Consider the following 16,373-nt stretch of genomic DNA (forward strand, 5'->3'; position numbering starts at 1 on the left):
ATTGTCCGCCATCGTGTTAAAATGATGTAATCGACAGGTGCGCATCTCTACGTAAAACTGTATAGTATGTCCATCTAATACGCGATTCGCATTTAATTCAATATTCATAATGTTTGACTTGACCATGTAATTTGCGACAATTTCTATTTTGAAATAATGCCGCGGACGCTGTTCATTATTATTGTTGTCAACCCAAACTTTCGAGTTTGCATGCCCAAACAAAGCTTTTACTTTAAACACAAATACGATTGGTTTATTCTATTTTAAACAGCCAATGAAATTTGCCGATAGTAAAAATACGGATCCGATAAAACGCTTGCGAATATAAATTTTGATATTTGTCGTCGACAGTTTTATTTTTCACGCAGGACTTAAACACTGTCGGCGGAATTTATGAAAATAAAATTGCCGATATATATTTTTATTTCATTTTGACATAAAATACGGTCGGCGCTCCCGTAAATAAATTTATTAAAAAATGTTGGCCTAAATGTTGTTCAATTTGTTGAATTGAATTGTCAAATTTGATCTTGAATTAATGAAGAAAGTATCAAAAACGTTATCTAAAGCGATGTTTTGTTGACTACCGATTGCCCAACACATAGCCGAAAAAGTCACGTGGTACAGGCTCCTCGTGACCATTAAGCCTATTTAGCGTTTTTGTATTGACTGAAACGTAGGGCAACCATTTTAAAGTTTTCAAGAGTCCCAAACAAATTTTTTTAACTATGGCCTTAAACTTGTTTTTATTGTACACAATACGTACCGTAACAGTATCGTCCCGTGTCGTCCAAATGCATGCTGTACTTATGATTATTCGTCCTATGTAGCCTTTCTAGTTATTTATAGTGTTTAAGTGTTATACACTGATAAAGTAACATGTCGTCGAAATGAATAACTAAGACAGCGCGTGTTTAAAGCTAGTTTAATGTAAAATATCCATGTTTAAGTGTACAACAGTCCCAGAATTGTCCGGATTATTGACTAATACGTTTTTTAGCTTACACAAGGGCCGTCCGCGTAGATCTATTCACGCTCCGCCTAAAGAATCGCGTGCATGTGACCATTCATTCAATTTACTCACATCGTATCACGCGTCACGTCGATTGCAGAGTGTGCCGTCGATGACAGATAGTTTGACTCGACCGCGAACAACAGGTAGGTTATACATTCGTTCGGTATAATTATATCACGCAAGTAAGGCCAAAATCATTGCTACGAACATATTGTCCATTGACTGAGTACGCCACCAGGTAAATTTGGACTAGTTGATCAAGTTTTTAAAGAAATGTAAACGTGTAAAAAAGTGACAGTTTCCGAAACATCATTGAAAATGACTGATTTGTTTTCAAAATATCTAAAGTTTGAAATAAATGACTGGATTTCGTGTGATATACTAACGCATTTATCCCTTGGGGATACATAAGTCAAATATCCGCCCCTTGAGTTGTGTTATGAACATGTCACAGGCGTCCAAACTAACCCTGTCGAAAAGAAATTGATGCCGTAGTTGGCAGATATGTATTTCAAATGAAAATCAAATTCAAACCCAAAATGGGCTTACAGAAGTTAGTTCCAAAAAGGGGGATTAATCCGTTATAATTCGGCATTAAATAAATTAATAGACATAAACACGCGTCGGGATAATATAATAATAGTGATTTATGTTACATTTTACCGTAAACATGCACAAATACTGTTTATTATGAGAGAAATTGATATTCGAACATCCCATATCTCGAAGGTCAAAAAATTAAACACACATTTGTCGACGGTTTTGCTTCAATAACTTTTTTATTCCGACATCTACGGTATTGAAACACAAAAAAAACGAGGGGAGCACCAGCACCGTCGAGCCGAAAGGGCTTATTCATGTAAAAGAAATATATATATATATATATATATATATATATATATATATATATATATAAACTGGCTTACCGGGTGAAAATATCCGCTACTAACCTCACTTAAACCCGGTAAGCTCCCGTATACGAATGCCCCCCCCCCCCCCTGTACAATGATGGAATGATCCATGCGTGTCTGAATCAATAAGTTTTAAAGTAAGCACTATTTCAGATCAGCAATATTTCAGGTTACCGGAATCTATTATTTTGCATGATTTCTATGTTATTTGGGTGAACATACTGAGGGCAAGAAATCATATTTCGTATTAACATTTATAGAACAGTTAACAGTATTTAGCAATGCTCCTGTCTGTACATGTCGGTATGACCCAATATCTTGTCCGGACGGTAACTCTTGTATAGGCAATTTTAGAGAAACTTTACAGAAATGATAGCCTTGGGAAGACAACCTGTCGTACAAAACACCCGTGCAACTAGCTCCAAGACTTTAAACGCATGGACTTACTACCCATTCCCGATTGGGAACACGCTTCGAACGAAATAACATGAGTGTGTATGCTAAGTTTAGCGCCTTGGATTGGCGATTTTTTTGACTGACCGTGCTTAAATACACTTACGTATAAAATACTATTTATAGCTGTTCGTAAGAACAACTAAGGTAAACCGTGGTGTTTTGAAAATCGGTGTTCAGGGTAATACTATTTACCAAATCACGCTAAATCCGCATCCGCACTGAGAAAGAGTTCGCGGCAAAGGAGATCATACTTTACCCTTTAACATGTTTGCATAATGGAATATAGTACACTGCGTGCTACGTTAAAATCGCGTAACACAGCAATCCTTAAAGGTCAAAGGGGCAGGTCAGCCAATAGATGCATTCGCAAAGATGCAGCGGGGCCTGTAAATGGACTCTGAAATACACACATTCACGGGCGCTGCGCAGCAGATGAGGCGTTTAATCAGCTACCTTCATAACAGCCAACTCCTTATCAGATCAACGGAAGAAAAATAGAACGAAAGCGCCGACGGCGTTGAACGTCCATTGGCAAAATACCGGGAAGTTTCTGCTGAAGTAAATGTTAAAGTAACAGTTGACTGAATGAAAATCTAAAAGGCTATCAAAAAGAAAAGCTTTTTTGAGAATAAGTACACAAATATGAAACAAGAAGTTCAGAAATATTGCAAACAATCCTATATCAATCGCAAAATCAGAAATATTATCAACGAAGATCGGTATTTTGCGAGCAAGTAAATGTCCGGATGTTAATGTTATTTCTGATTAGCCATACGTTTATTTATGCTAGTGTTTTAATTAACCTTTGGATTACATCATTACTATTCCCATCCATGTTTTAAGGGAACTGTTATTATAAACTGGCTTTTTTTCAAATGTCATAAGATATTATTGTTTTCTAATATTCAATGTTTTTCAATAGACTTCACTATTTTTTGAAGAAAGAAAAAATATGAAAAAATTACGTCGAAGAAATTCAAACTCGTAATGTCCCGATCGTGAAGCGGATGCGCTACCACAGCGCGACGCTGCAGGTCTATTGATGCAGCGAAACATAACATCTTTAAGAGCACTCTGTACCCAACTGGCTTTTATCATATAAAGTAGCCTCTTGTATAACGTGGGCGCCATTTTGTTTTCGGACTTTCGAGCAAAATGGCCGCGCCCATGGACAGTTGTCAATGGAAGGAAAACAAAGTGCAAATCATGTCAAATACTTAGGATAGCAATACTTATAGTATGCAGTGCAGTTAGGCTATAGATTGCCTCGATTTTAGACCAAAATTATGAACTCTCGGACCCGGGAAATGGAGAGGAACAAAGAAAATTCGGATATCGAAATTCTGTAGTAGCGGCACCCTGTGGTAGCTGTAATTTTGTTTTTTAACTTCTTGCCATGGTACGAATTGTCGTCAGCAGTATTTCTATGAAACTAACAAAACATATTAGTGTTTCATAGCTATAGTGCTTAAGACATAAAACAAAATCATCTTCGAAGTCAAGTTTCTTGGAGCAAGTTTGTGGTAAGCTTTTATCCAAAAATTTAAATACTTTTTTGTCAACACAGATGCATAACTTTTCATGGTCAGTTTCCAAGACTTTCCATTCAATCATCTTAAGTATTCTAATTGTCTGGTCAAAAGTACAAGTCCGTGGTCATCGTATGTTGTTTCAACTTCGTTTTTTAGCTCACCTGAGCACAACGTGCTCATGGTGAGCTTTTGTGATCGCCTTTTGTCCATTGTCCGTCGTGCGTCTTGCGTTGTGCGGCGTCAACATTTTCCTTGTTAACTCTCTAGACGCCACATTTATTGTCCAATCTTCGTGAAATTTAGTAAGAAGATTGGTCTCAATGATATCTTGGATGATTTCGAAAATGGTTACGTTTGCTTGAAAAACATGGCTACCAAGGGGCGGGGCATTTTTCCTTATATGGCTATATATGGCTATAGTTAAATCTTGTTAACACTCTAGAGGCCACATTTTTGGTCCGATCTTCATGAAACTTGGTCGGAAGATTATTCCCAATAATATCTGGGACGAGTTCGAAAATGATGCCGGTTGGTTGAAAAACATGGCCGCCAGAGGGCAGGGCATTTTTCCTTATATGGCTATAGTAAAACCTTGTTAACATTCTAGAGGCCACATTTATTGTCCAATCTTCATGAAATATTGTCAGAAAAATTGTCTTATTGATATATAGGAGGAGTGGAGGAGTCCTTATATGGCTATATGGCTATTGTAAAATCTTGTTAACACTCTAGAGGCCACATATAATGTCCGATCTTTATGAAACTCGGTCAGAAGATTCATCCTAATTATATCTTGGACGAGTTAAAACATGATGCCGGTTGGTTGAAAAACATGGCCACCACAGGGGCGGGGCATTTTTCCTAATATGGCTATAGTAAAACATTGTTAACACTAGAGGTCACATTTACTTTGCGATCATCTGGAAACTTGGTCAGAAGATTTGTCCCAATGATATCTTGGATGAGTTCGAAAATGTTTTTGGTTGCTTTTAAAGCATGGCTACCAGGGGCGGGGCATTTTTCCTTATATGGCTATATATGGCTATAGTAAAACCTTGGTGACACTTTAGAGGCCACATTTATTGTCCAATTTTCATAAAATTCGGTCAGAAGATTGGTCTCAATGATATCTTGGATGAGTTCGAAAATAGTTATGTTTGCTTGAAAAACATGGGTCCCAAGGGGCGGGGTATTTTTCCTAATATGGCTTATATAGTAAAATCTTTTTAACACTCTATAGGCCATATTTACTGTCCGATCTTGATGAAACTTGGTCAGAAGATTCATACCGATAATATCTTAGACGAGTTCAAAACTGATGCTGGTTGGTTGAAAAACATGGCTGCCAGAGGGCGGGGCATTTTTCCTTATATGGCTATAGTAAAACCTTGTTAACACTCTAAAGGCCACATTTATTTTCCGATCTTCATGAAACGGGTCAGAAGATTTGTCCCAATAATATATTGTTATCTCAGGTGAGCGACTTTGGACATTTCAGGCCATCTTGTTATATAAATAATTCATTAAATTTAAATAAAGCAAAAATATCAAACACTTACATTTGAAAATTGGGTGGGTAATTGTTTTTTTATTTTTTTTGTAAACTTCCAAAACAACGCTATGGCCCAGCTGGACGACACAAGAGTTGAAATATAATTGCCCTATCCAACCAGATTGGTTTAACCTGGAAGTAAATTAGTTAAGGTACTGTAATTCAGTACATCTCTTAGTCTTATGGTGGAGTGTCAAAAAGTTGGTTTATCCATTAATACAACAACAACTAAGATATTGTTTAATATAATTTCATATAAAAATAGCGTTCATGTACATTTAGCTACAATGACATACCATTTTCATAATATGAGTATAGGTGCTACCTAATGTACAGGCAAAAGCTTTTTTTGATTACCATGTATTTTAGTAAATATATGGACATTATTGTGTTCAAAATAGTATAACGGTTTCAATAATAAAGTAATGCATCCCAAAAATACAATCTTCAAATAAGTTACATGTTCTTTAAGATATAGCATCGTATAATTGTGTGCGTTTTTTCGCCGCATGAATTTAAAGCTGGCTCAGTGGCTGCGGTATAGTGCATGGATATAATGTCTGCTTACTGGCTTAGTCACTGGGAGGTCTGTTTATTGATCCCTTAAGTGGTAGCATTCTTCAGATCGCCCTAACGACACTAAGTACTGGTCCTACCCAGGAAACAGTTTGTTTCATCAAATGTCTCAATTTAACTTCACAACTTGCTAAGGCAGTTGACTGTAGCATACACTGATTTAACATAATACAAATAATGTGATGTGTCAAATCAATTTTGATTGAAAGGACTTTTTTTAAGCCAATAAGTTTTAGACTGTCAAAATACACACACTGACTTAGTATTGAAAGCCATTCCTGGAGCTTTCGTCAGTGTACTACAGACTTAATCAGCAGACTAATTTCTACTGTTGGGAAATGTTAACACAGCTAAATGTCTTCTTTTTTTAAAATTCTCAATGTATAATTATGTGGAACAGAATGACAGCATTCTTGTTTTGCAATTAAAATATTTAATAATTACACGTATCTTGCAGGGTTCTAATTTTCTTTCGCAAACTATTTTCGAATAGTTTAAATTGTTTCGCCACTAAAAAACTAGCCATTTTGTAGTAATTCACAAATCACAGTCTAAACTGCATATACTTAGTTCGAGCTCTATAGTTACATTTTGAATGCAAATAAACATACTGTTATATCATGCATATTTTTTTATTTAAACATTCAAATAACACATACAATAAAACATAGATTATCAGTAATCATATGAGCCTATTTAAATTAAATGTCAGTCATTGTCTTTCTTGGCTAAGCCGCATGAAGCACGTAAATGATTTAAGTATATATATATATTCAGTAAATACATAAAAAGGTATGTGGTATTGTGTAGAGATACAAAACACTTAACATCATTATTTGCACATAAAATAATAGTTACACAATAAGTAATACTAAAACACTGTCATAAACTTACAAGAATATTTACGTATATGAAATTATATAGCGATGTTATCATTTGAACAACTGTGGAATCAATGAAGTAACATTGTATTACCTTTTACAAAATTAACAATGCTGGTTTTGCACATGCGCATAAGACATTTATCATGGAACAACAAGTAACAACCAATTCATTAATTACACAATAGAAAGGAAATCATTTAAATGGCCTGATGCATACACTAAACAAGCTATTTACTACTGTTCAGAATTACACTAGATCTTACTAAAAATGATCACAACAGGTACTTAGTGCTTTTACATTCTTGTGGTAAGTTTTGTATTACTAGTTTTACATATATTGGAAGACACATGTCGATATACAGACACAATTTGCATGGGAACCTTCATATTTCTTCAGCATAATTGCCTTCAAATTGTTAATTTGTTTGTTATCATTGGGACAAATCTTCTGACCAAGTTTCACGATGATCGGAAAATAAATATGGCTTCTAGAGTGTTAACAAGGTTTTACAATAGCTATATTTGGAAAAGTGCCACGCCCCCTTGGCGGCCATGTTTTTCCACCGACCGGAACCATTTTCGAAGTCATCCAAGGTATTATTGGGAAAAATTGTCTGACCAAGTTTCATGATGATCAGACAATAAATGTGGCCTCTAGAGTGTTAATAAGGATTTATTAAAGCAATATAGCCATATAAGGAAAAATGCCCCGCCTCCTCGTGGCCATGTTTTTAAAGCAACCGAAACCATTTTCGAACTCATTCAAGATATTATTGGGACAAATCCTCTGACCAAGTTTCATGAAGATCGGAAAATAAATGAGGGCTCTAGAGTGTTAACAAGGTTTTACTATAGCCATATAAGGAAAAATGCCCAGCCCCTTGACGGCGATGTTTTTCAACCAACCGGCATCATTTTTTAACTCGTCCAAAATATTATTGGGATGAATCTTCCGACCAAGTTTCATGAAGATCGGAAATAAATGTGGCCTTTTGAGTGTTAAACAAGATTTTCCCAGTTTGGGTTTAGTTCTTGGCCTCTACAATAAGATTTTCCTATAGCCAAAAATAGCCATATACGGGAAAATGCCCCGCCCCTTGGCAGTCATGTTTTTCAAGCAAACGTATCCATTTTCGAACTAATCCAAGATATTATTGAGACCAATCTTTTGACCAAATTTCATGAAGATTGGACAAGAAATGTGGCCTCTATAGTGTTCACAAGTTTTTCTAGAGCTATATATAGCCATATAAGAAAAAATGCCCCGCCCACTGGTGGCCATGTTTTTTAAGCAACCGAAACCATTTTCGAACTCATCCAAAACATCATTGGGAATAATTTTCTGACCAAGTTTCATGAAGATCGGAAAATAAATCTGGCCTCTTAAGTGTTAACAAGGTTTTACTATAGCCATTTAAAGAAAAATGCCCCGGTCCCCTGGCGGCCATGATTTTTTAACCAACCGGGATCATTTTTAAACTCGTCCAAGATATCATTGGGATAATTATTCTGATTAAGTTTCATGAAGATCGGACAATAAATGTGGACCCTAGAGTGTTAACAACGTTTTACTAAATCCATATAAGGAAAAACAAGCCCTGCCCCTGGTGGCCATGTTTTTTCAACCAAACTGAACCAATTTCAGTTTTTTTTTGTTGCTATAATTTTCTTAACTTTCCGTTAGTAATGAAATCTTGAAATGATTTTGGATAACACGTTTAATTATACGCATTTAAAAATTCTTAAATTGAATAATGTGTTTTGTTATACCAATGGTCCTAACACAAAATGCAATCAGTAGGTAAATAACGTGTTTTGAGATTGCCAAACTATGCATACATATAGGTCTACAGGTACGAATGACCTGAACAGTTATATAGCGATCCGGGATGAAGTGTACTCGGTAACATTTAAAGAAAGACGCGTTTTTATTCTCATTAATTCGCTTTCACCTTTGCAAATTTTTCTGCAAGGAGGTACATATAACATTTTTTATTTAGTCGTTGATATGTCGTCATTACTTCAAATGAACAGTGCTCTATGCTATCAAATCGCGTCACGTGATGAACACATGTTTAATGGGAATTCCCCCATCCAACAATTCAATATGTATATGCACTTGCGTAAAATGGCGGACGTTTGTGTTTAGAAAATTCTTCAACACATTCGTCGTCAATATCCGCCGTATTTTGGTGAAAATAGAAAGCCAATGCTGCATAATATAACTAGATTATCGGTTAATGAATAGTGCTGAAAAATGCTAAGATCTATCAATATAATATGTGTATTTATTGATATTTGGAACATGTTTGTATCCATTGATATCACATTCGGTAGGCCTACGGTAGGATCTATAAAAAATTGTCAAATAAAAGTGGGACTTGAAAATTTATGTATGAGACGTCCAAATTAAAGGCTTGGAAGTCAGGACTTCCAACTTTTAAAGGCTAGCGGAAGCGCTGAGTCAGTGAGTGAGTGAGTTAGTGATTATAAGTTACAAACAACCGTTCCTACGCTAATTTTGACATAGCAGACATTTGTTCCTACATTGTTTTGACTACCTGAACATTTGTTCAAACGTTATTTTGACAACCCGAACAATCGTTTCCACATTATTTTGAGAGTCCGGATATTCCTTCCAGCATACATTGGTTCGTACAATCATACCCAATACCTAAACTATAAAATCAATATGCACATGTATATATGGTAATGGGTCACTCCCTAAAATTCACTCCAAACATGGAACTTCTAACAAACGAACGCGGTCAGCCTGTGCTATGCTTCGAGGGTCGCTTATGGCTAAAAACACACGTCTAAGTCCACAATACGGTGACAATGCAGTTAAAGTCGCCCAGATTTCCAAAAGGTCTCGCTAATTATACAGATCTTCGTGTTAGTGTTAGTCCGTATTTGATTTGTTTTAATGTTACCATTCATATATTCACGAAAAATTCTTAAACCTGAATAAAAAAAATGATGCAAATATGAAATGTAGCACACAATTTAATAATGACTTATCAAAAATTCCGGTGAAAAAGTGTCCAGAGTGTAATATTTATTTGGAAAAAATGTGATAGTAGGCCAGTCAAAATAGAATTTGTCGTACAACTAATTACAACAGAAACTTTTTTTACATAAGCCTTATAATCAAGTCATACAGTATAACGGAAAAAAAGTCCTCGCAAAAATTCATCGTATTTAATCCATTTAATCGTTTTTAAAATTCCATATTATATTCTGAATCGGCATTGCCCACTCAAAACGCCATACATCTTGAATACTGATGACGTGTTTTAAATGAAGCCTTATGAATGCATGAAATCTCTTTCTGTTTCATCTCAAATTGGTGTTACCTGATACAAAGGACTGATAGCACAGCCACACAACAGAGTTAACTGTATATTTATCACTAAAATAATTAACACTGACCAGATTTCCTAGGTGTCCCAAATATAGGACGCTGGTCATTAATGGGTTAATTTTAAACCCGGCGTTTAACATTATGGTTCTATAGGTAAGACATTTACGGTGTTTTTCTTGCATTTAGTCGTAAATGGTATTTAATTTGATCACAATTGCCATTATTTTCATTATGCTATAAAATAGTCACATATTTTCATGATATTCACGTCTTACATTTTAAGGGATATATTTAACGGGCAATGGTAATAAATTGACGAAAAACATGATTATCATGAAGAGCATTGGTTTTAACATTTTTGCAGTGCCTTAACAATGAGAATGTATATACATGCTAAACAGATTTTTGTCAGTTTTTTAAAGTACGGTAGGCCGTTTCTTCCTTCTTGTTAATATGTGTATGCTATTTAGAACAGTGCATGTCCTTAAACAAATGCAGTTCGACTGCATTCTTTTGGCAATAGTATTGCCTGTGTGTGCACATGTCAATTTATCTGTCAATCATTAAAGAACTGCAACAATGACTGAATACCATGATTATTTATCATTTAGTTTATTAAGGAAAGTTTCATAATGGATTTATTTGTTACAGATTTATTGAAGATGGTAAAGATGTGTGTGTCATTTGTAAGCCATCCAACAAAAATGGACGGCTGGCTAAATTACACCAGAAAGGGTGCGATGGACTGAAGGAAGCTAGCATAAAACGAGGTATTAAAGCACATGAAACTAATGTGGAACTGCAATTAGTAAATGACAATGGAGCATCGAATGAAGTACTTAGTAGACGTACAGACCTAAAATCTACTCTCGAATGTTACCGAACAGCAAAACTTTGGATTCAGTATATGAACATGATGGACATTTTGAAAGCCTTCATTAAAGCTGAGAGAACGGGTGATTGTGACCTTCATCTGAAGACAATGAAAGAAATGCTTCCAAATTTCGCAGCTGCTGGTCATCATCTTTATCTGAAATCAGTTTATGTTTATCTTCAGGATATAGTTTTACGTCCAATCGCACATCCAGAAGTATACAATTCGTTCAAGAGTGGTTATCATGTAGTGAGGAGGATTGATCGTTTCTGGGGTGGACTTTCAACCGATTTAGTTATAGAACAGGCACTCATGCGAAGTGTTAAGAGCACGAGTTGGCTTACTAGAGGACGAGGCATGACAGAAACATAACGGACCCAATGAATTTTTTCAATGCCTGCATGCTCTGACATAAACGCTGCCATGCAAGAATTTACAGGTCAGACATACGAGACCAATGAGCAGCATAAAGACACGCACAATGCAAGGATTGAACGTGACATCAAAGATGTTGATACCTTTGTTTCTTTCTTGCGATATAGGAATCCTTTCACAAATGAGCCTGATCAAAGAAATATTGAAACTGGTGTTTTAGCAGATGAACGTGTTAATGCCGATAGGGCACAGGAGTTGGGTTTGATAGTTATTGAAGAAATTGAAATAAAAAGTGTTTCAAACTATTTATTCAAGAAGTTAAACAAATCTGTTACCCTAGAAACAAAGAATTCGGTAAAAATAGGTGAAGATGAAATACAAGTTGATCCACAGATTCTTTTTCAAAGGCTCATTATAGTGTCAGATATGTCATTGGAAAATTCCTCTTTAGTTTTTAAATATGAACTGTGTAGCCATCCAGCTTCTTTGTTTGATTCGTCGGGATTAATGCGCGAAGCTCAGAAACCTTCCCTAGCTAACTCTATATGGGAATCTGGACCATGTGGAGGAGAGTTTTCTTCGGACACAATTTCGTACGCCTTGGATGGGGGGGGGGGGGTCTTTGATTCACAGACTGCCGTGGCAACACGGAGACAAATTTCACGATATTTGTGATCGTTACTGCAAATTGGTTCGCAATCAGTATAAATGCGCTATAAAAGGCACACAGGTATTGTTTGACCAAAACACGGTTTTCAAAACAAAAAAAGAAAAGTTGCTTTCTAATGCTGAAAACAAACAGAACTTTATTAACTTGCTGGCTTCATATCTTTCATCATCTGGTTGCACAATAACACATGCTGAGGCGGACGCAGATGTTCAAATTGTAGAAATAGCCATCATTGAAAAAGAGAAATCCGATGTTGTTGTCTTAGGTGAAGACACTGATCTGCTAGTGTTACTTTGTGCTCATGCAAAAACTGATGCAAACAACATCTACTTCACCTCTGATACTAAAGCTTCACAGAAAGTTAAGAAAACACCATGAAAGTAATAGGAAGTGATGTTTGCAAGCTAATTCTATTTGTGCACGCATTTACCGGCTGTGATACCACTTCTAGAATGTATGGACTTGAAAAGGGGAGTGTATTGAAGAAAGTCATGACAGATGCAACTTTCAGACATCAATGTAGTGTGTTTCTGATGGATTCCTTACACGAGGATGTTGCACATGCTGGTGAAGCTTTAATCGCAAGTGTGTATGGTGGAATGCCAGCTCAAGGTTTGGATCATTTAAGATACTTGAAGTTTTTGAATAAAGTCCAAACTAGGAAGACTGCTGTATTGGTACAGTTTCTTCCACCAACAAAAATATCATAGTTATAGAGTATATCTTCAAGTGCAGGCGAGGCGGGGAAGAAACCTTTCCCCAGTTGAATGGGGCTGGATTGAAGTCAATAATAAACTCATTCCAGTAAGAATGACTTTACCAGCAGCTCCTGATAGACTACTGAAAATTATTCGTTGCTGCTGTAAGCAAAATTGTGACTCCAGTAGATGTACATGCAAAAAATACGGACTACATTGTACAACAGCATGTGGGGAATGCCATGGTTTAAGCTGCAGCAACAAGAATGAACTATCTGAGGACACAATGTAGGAATAATATTTTTATGTAACTGTATAAGTGATACAAAACTCGTTTAAGTGTGTGCTATTATTACACTCATTGCAATTTCAATTAGTTAATTAATTAAGTGCAATTAGTTTCTGTTTCAAAACTGTATTAAATTTAGTTTTTTGACAGTATCTATAAGTATTGACGGATCGATTAGGATGTTTTCAAAGTTATTATCATACATTGATAATGTCACTTATTTTTGCACAAATTATTTTAGGTACACAGCATGTATATTATTGCATAATTAGTTGAATTATTAACATTAATTGTACAAATGAATACATCACCAGTGGTAATTATTGTTAAAGATATTATTTTGGGATGTAACATAATTATGCGTAACAAAAATTAATTTTTAGTTAAACTGCAATTTTGTTTATTGAATGATTAAATGTTGGACTGACATCGTTTTTAAATCAGTCTCATTAATATTCATAAATATATAAATTATCAAGTTAACCTTGATCATTTCATCTGAATATCAATTACTCAAGTTTATGTTTGGTGACATATTTTATACCTTAATCTTTATCGTTAACAAATATATAATGATTTTTTTAAGAAACACATCCGTGTATGCATTTCCCGATTGTTACCATGGAAACACGTGATTTTAAGCACTTTTCCATCATTGGATTTTTAAGGCCTTTTTTCTGTGTACAAGCAATCATTATAGATAACAAAAAAGTAAGTTTCACTTCTGTTGTAATTTGTTGCGGGTTGAGGCTAATTTTGATTTCATTTGACTGGCCCATAGTAATGACCACGAAACAATAATGTAAGAACCTATAACCGGATCGTCAAATAACGTAGGAACGAACGTCCACCTGTGTCAAACTTAGCGTAGGAACGAATGTCCGTCATTCACTTTATAATGATTAAACTGGCTTATAGCTAAAATAAAGTATTTAGTTTCTGACAATTTACTTTCAATTTGAGTTTATGGAGCTAAATTAGAACTAGAAATTAGTACGCAATACTACTACCAGAAGAAGACATGTCTGCATGTAGGTTTGATAAATTATATTTTATGACCAGACATCTGCTGTCGGCCGTGGCCAGAGAGTCTCTGCCGTGACTTATGAAAACTTTTTGTTATTTAATATTTGTTGGCACAGAATCTGATCACAATGAGATAATGGGTTTGTGTTGAACACAGGGGCAAAAAAAACACAGATCTATCAATAAACAAGATTATTGATTGATCTTTGATAAAACACCGCGATAAAAAAAGCTTAAACGAAGAGCTTAAAATGTGTGTAAACAATTGAATGAAAAAAGTACTTCAATCAAGAACATTGAGTTAATGAATTAACAATTAAAATGGGAAGTATATATTACTGCTAATTCTTACAACTCATCTTTTGTTGACTATATCATTACCTCGCAGACTGTTCAAAAGAGTTAATGGTTGAAATCAGATGCGGCGTTGCGTGGAACTATTATAGCAATGGATACACGTCCAGCCTCGTTCTGGAATTCTGCTAGTCACGTGACTTCACCCTCTCATCTATGTTGGCTGATTGTCAAAAAGAAATATAATTGTTTACGAACGCAATTTGTTTTGTTTTCTAAAAATGGTCTTAGAAAATTTCACTTACTAGGGTTTAGAAACATTCTCAGAAGGAACTCTTTCCCTGTATCTTGCAAATAGTCTTTCAACGCCATCGTCGCTCTCGTTAATTACGTAAAGAATACCTTCGGGAACTATTTGTCGGCGCGGTTTGCCTTCAATTTACATTTTTTTAGTGCTTTGGTGAACGGTAGTGATCTGCCTACCAATTTTCAAAACACCACTTTTAACCTTAGTTTTTCTCGCGAACAGCTAAAATGGTTCTATTGTTCTATTTATCACTTAGTAAAATGGTAATGGGGTTTCCGTTTTTCTTCCGTTGATCTGATAAGGAATCGGCTATTATTAAGGTTTCTAATTAAAAGCCTTATCTGCTGTGCTGCGCGCGTCTATGTATGGCGCACCAAAGGGGTCGAAACTTGAACTTCTGCTGCAGCAGAAAAAATGCTGCTCGAGCAGCATCTAGATGCAAACATATGATGTAATCGCACGTAGTTCAATTTTCATAATGTGGATATGCGACTAACAAGTGAAACAAACACAACAAGAGCAACAGTTAAACCTTTGTTTTCAAATAAATTCTTTAAAACGTAGAATTAATACCTTGATTTCAAATTCAGAATTTACCCCGAATATCTTTTTAAAAATATATTTCTTGTTGAAACTATAACAATCATTTGGAAAATAGTCATTTTTTATTAAACTTTGAACAAACGTCCTTAAACTACTCGGTCATTGCAAAGAACGACTCGTGTTTTCTATTTCATTAATAGAGCCGTGTTTTTCGGAAAACTGAGCCTAACGTATACGCGTTAAGTACAAGTGCAAGATAAGCACAGGCTAATCAAGGACGACACTTTCTGCATTGCCTGGGCTTTCATTAGAAGAGACATTCTTTAAACGAAGAACTGCATAACAGCTAGAAGTATCGCCCCTGATAAGCCTGTACGGACTGCATAGGCTAGTCCGTTCGGACGCACTTGCATTAAGCCCAGCTTCTCCAGAGCGAGACTAAATTGCTTATCATTGCTGATCAGTGATCTAGATCAAAGGTTGTATTTATAAAAACCTAAATCACATGTCAATCCAAGTTTAAAATATACTAATCTTGCAAACAAACAATCTATCTTCGTTGGACATCATAGCCCGATCATACTGTGTCCCGGTACCGAACTTAATCGCTGTCCCATTGGGTTCACCAGGGAGAGCACTCGCCTTGACAGTGAGCGGCTCCGGTCCTTAACCCTTTGCATGCTGGGAAAGTTGTCGTCTGCTAAAATGTCGTCTGCTCAATTTCTAAAAAAAAGCATTCTCTCCTTTTTTTTTTCGAATAATACAATCAGAATAGCAAACAGTTTGGATCCTGATGAGACGCCACGTTCTGCGGCGTCTCATCTGGATCCAAACTGTTTGCAAAGGCCTTCAAAATTCGGTTCCATCACTGAAAGAGTTAAGCACACTTTTTACCACTAGGCTACATCTCTTGTTTGTCATATATACCTTGATTCGAAAATTTTGAACTGCTTACTTACCCATTCCCAAATAATGATAAAGGCTGATAATGCAAAGACTGGTGAATT

Source organism: Dreissena polymorpha, chromosome 4 (genome assembly GCF_020536995.1).
Source record: "Dreissena polymorpha isolate Duluth1 chromosome 4, UMN_Dpol_1.0, whole genome shotgun sequence".
NCBI classification, from domain to species: domain Eukaryota; kingdom Metazoa; phylum Mollusca; class Bivalvia; order Myida; family Dreissenidae; genus Dreissena; species Dreissena polymorpha.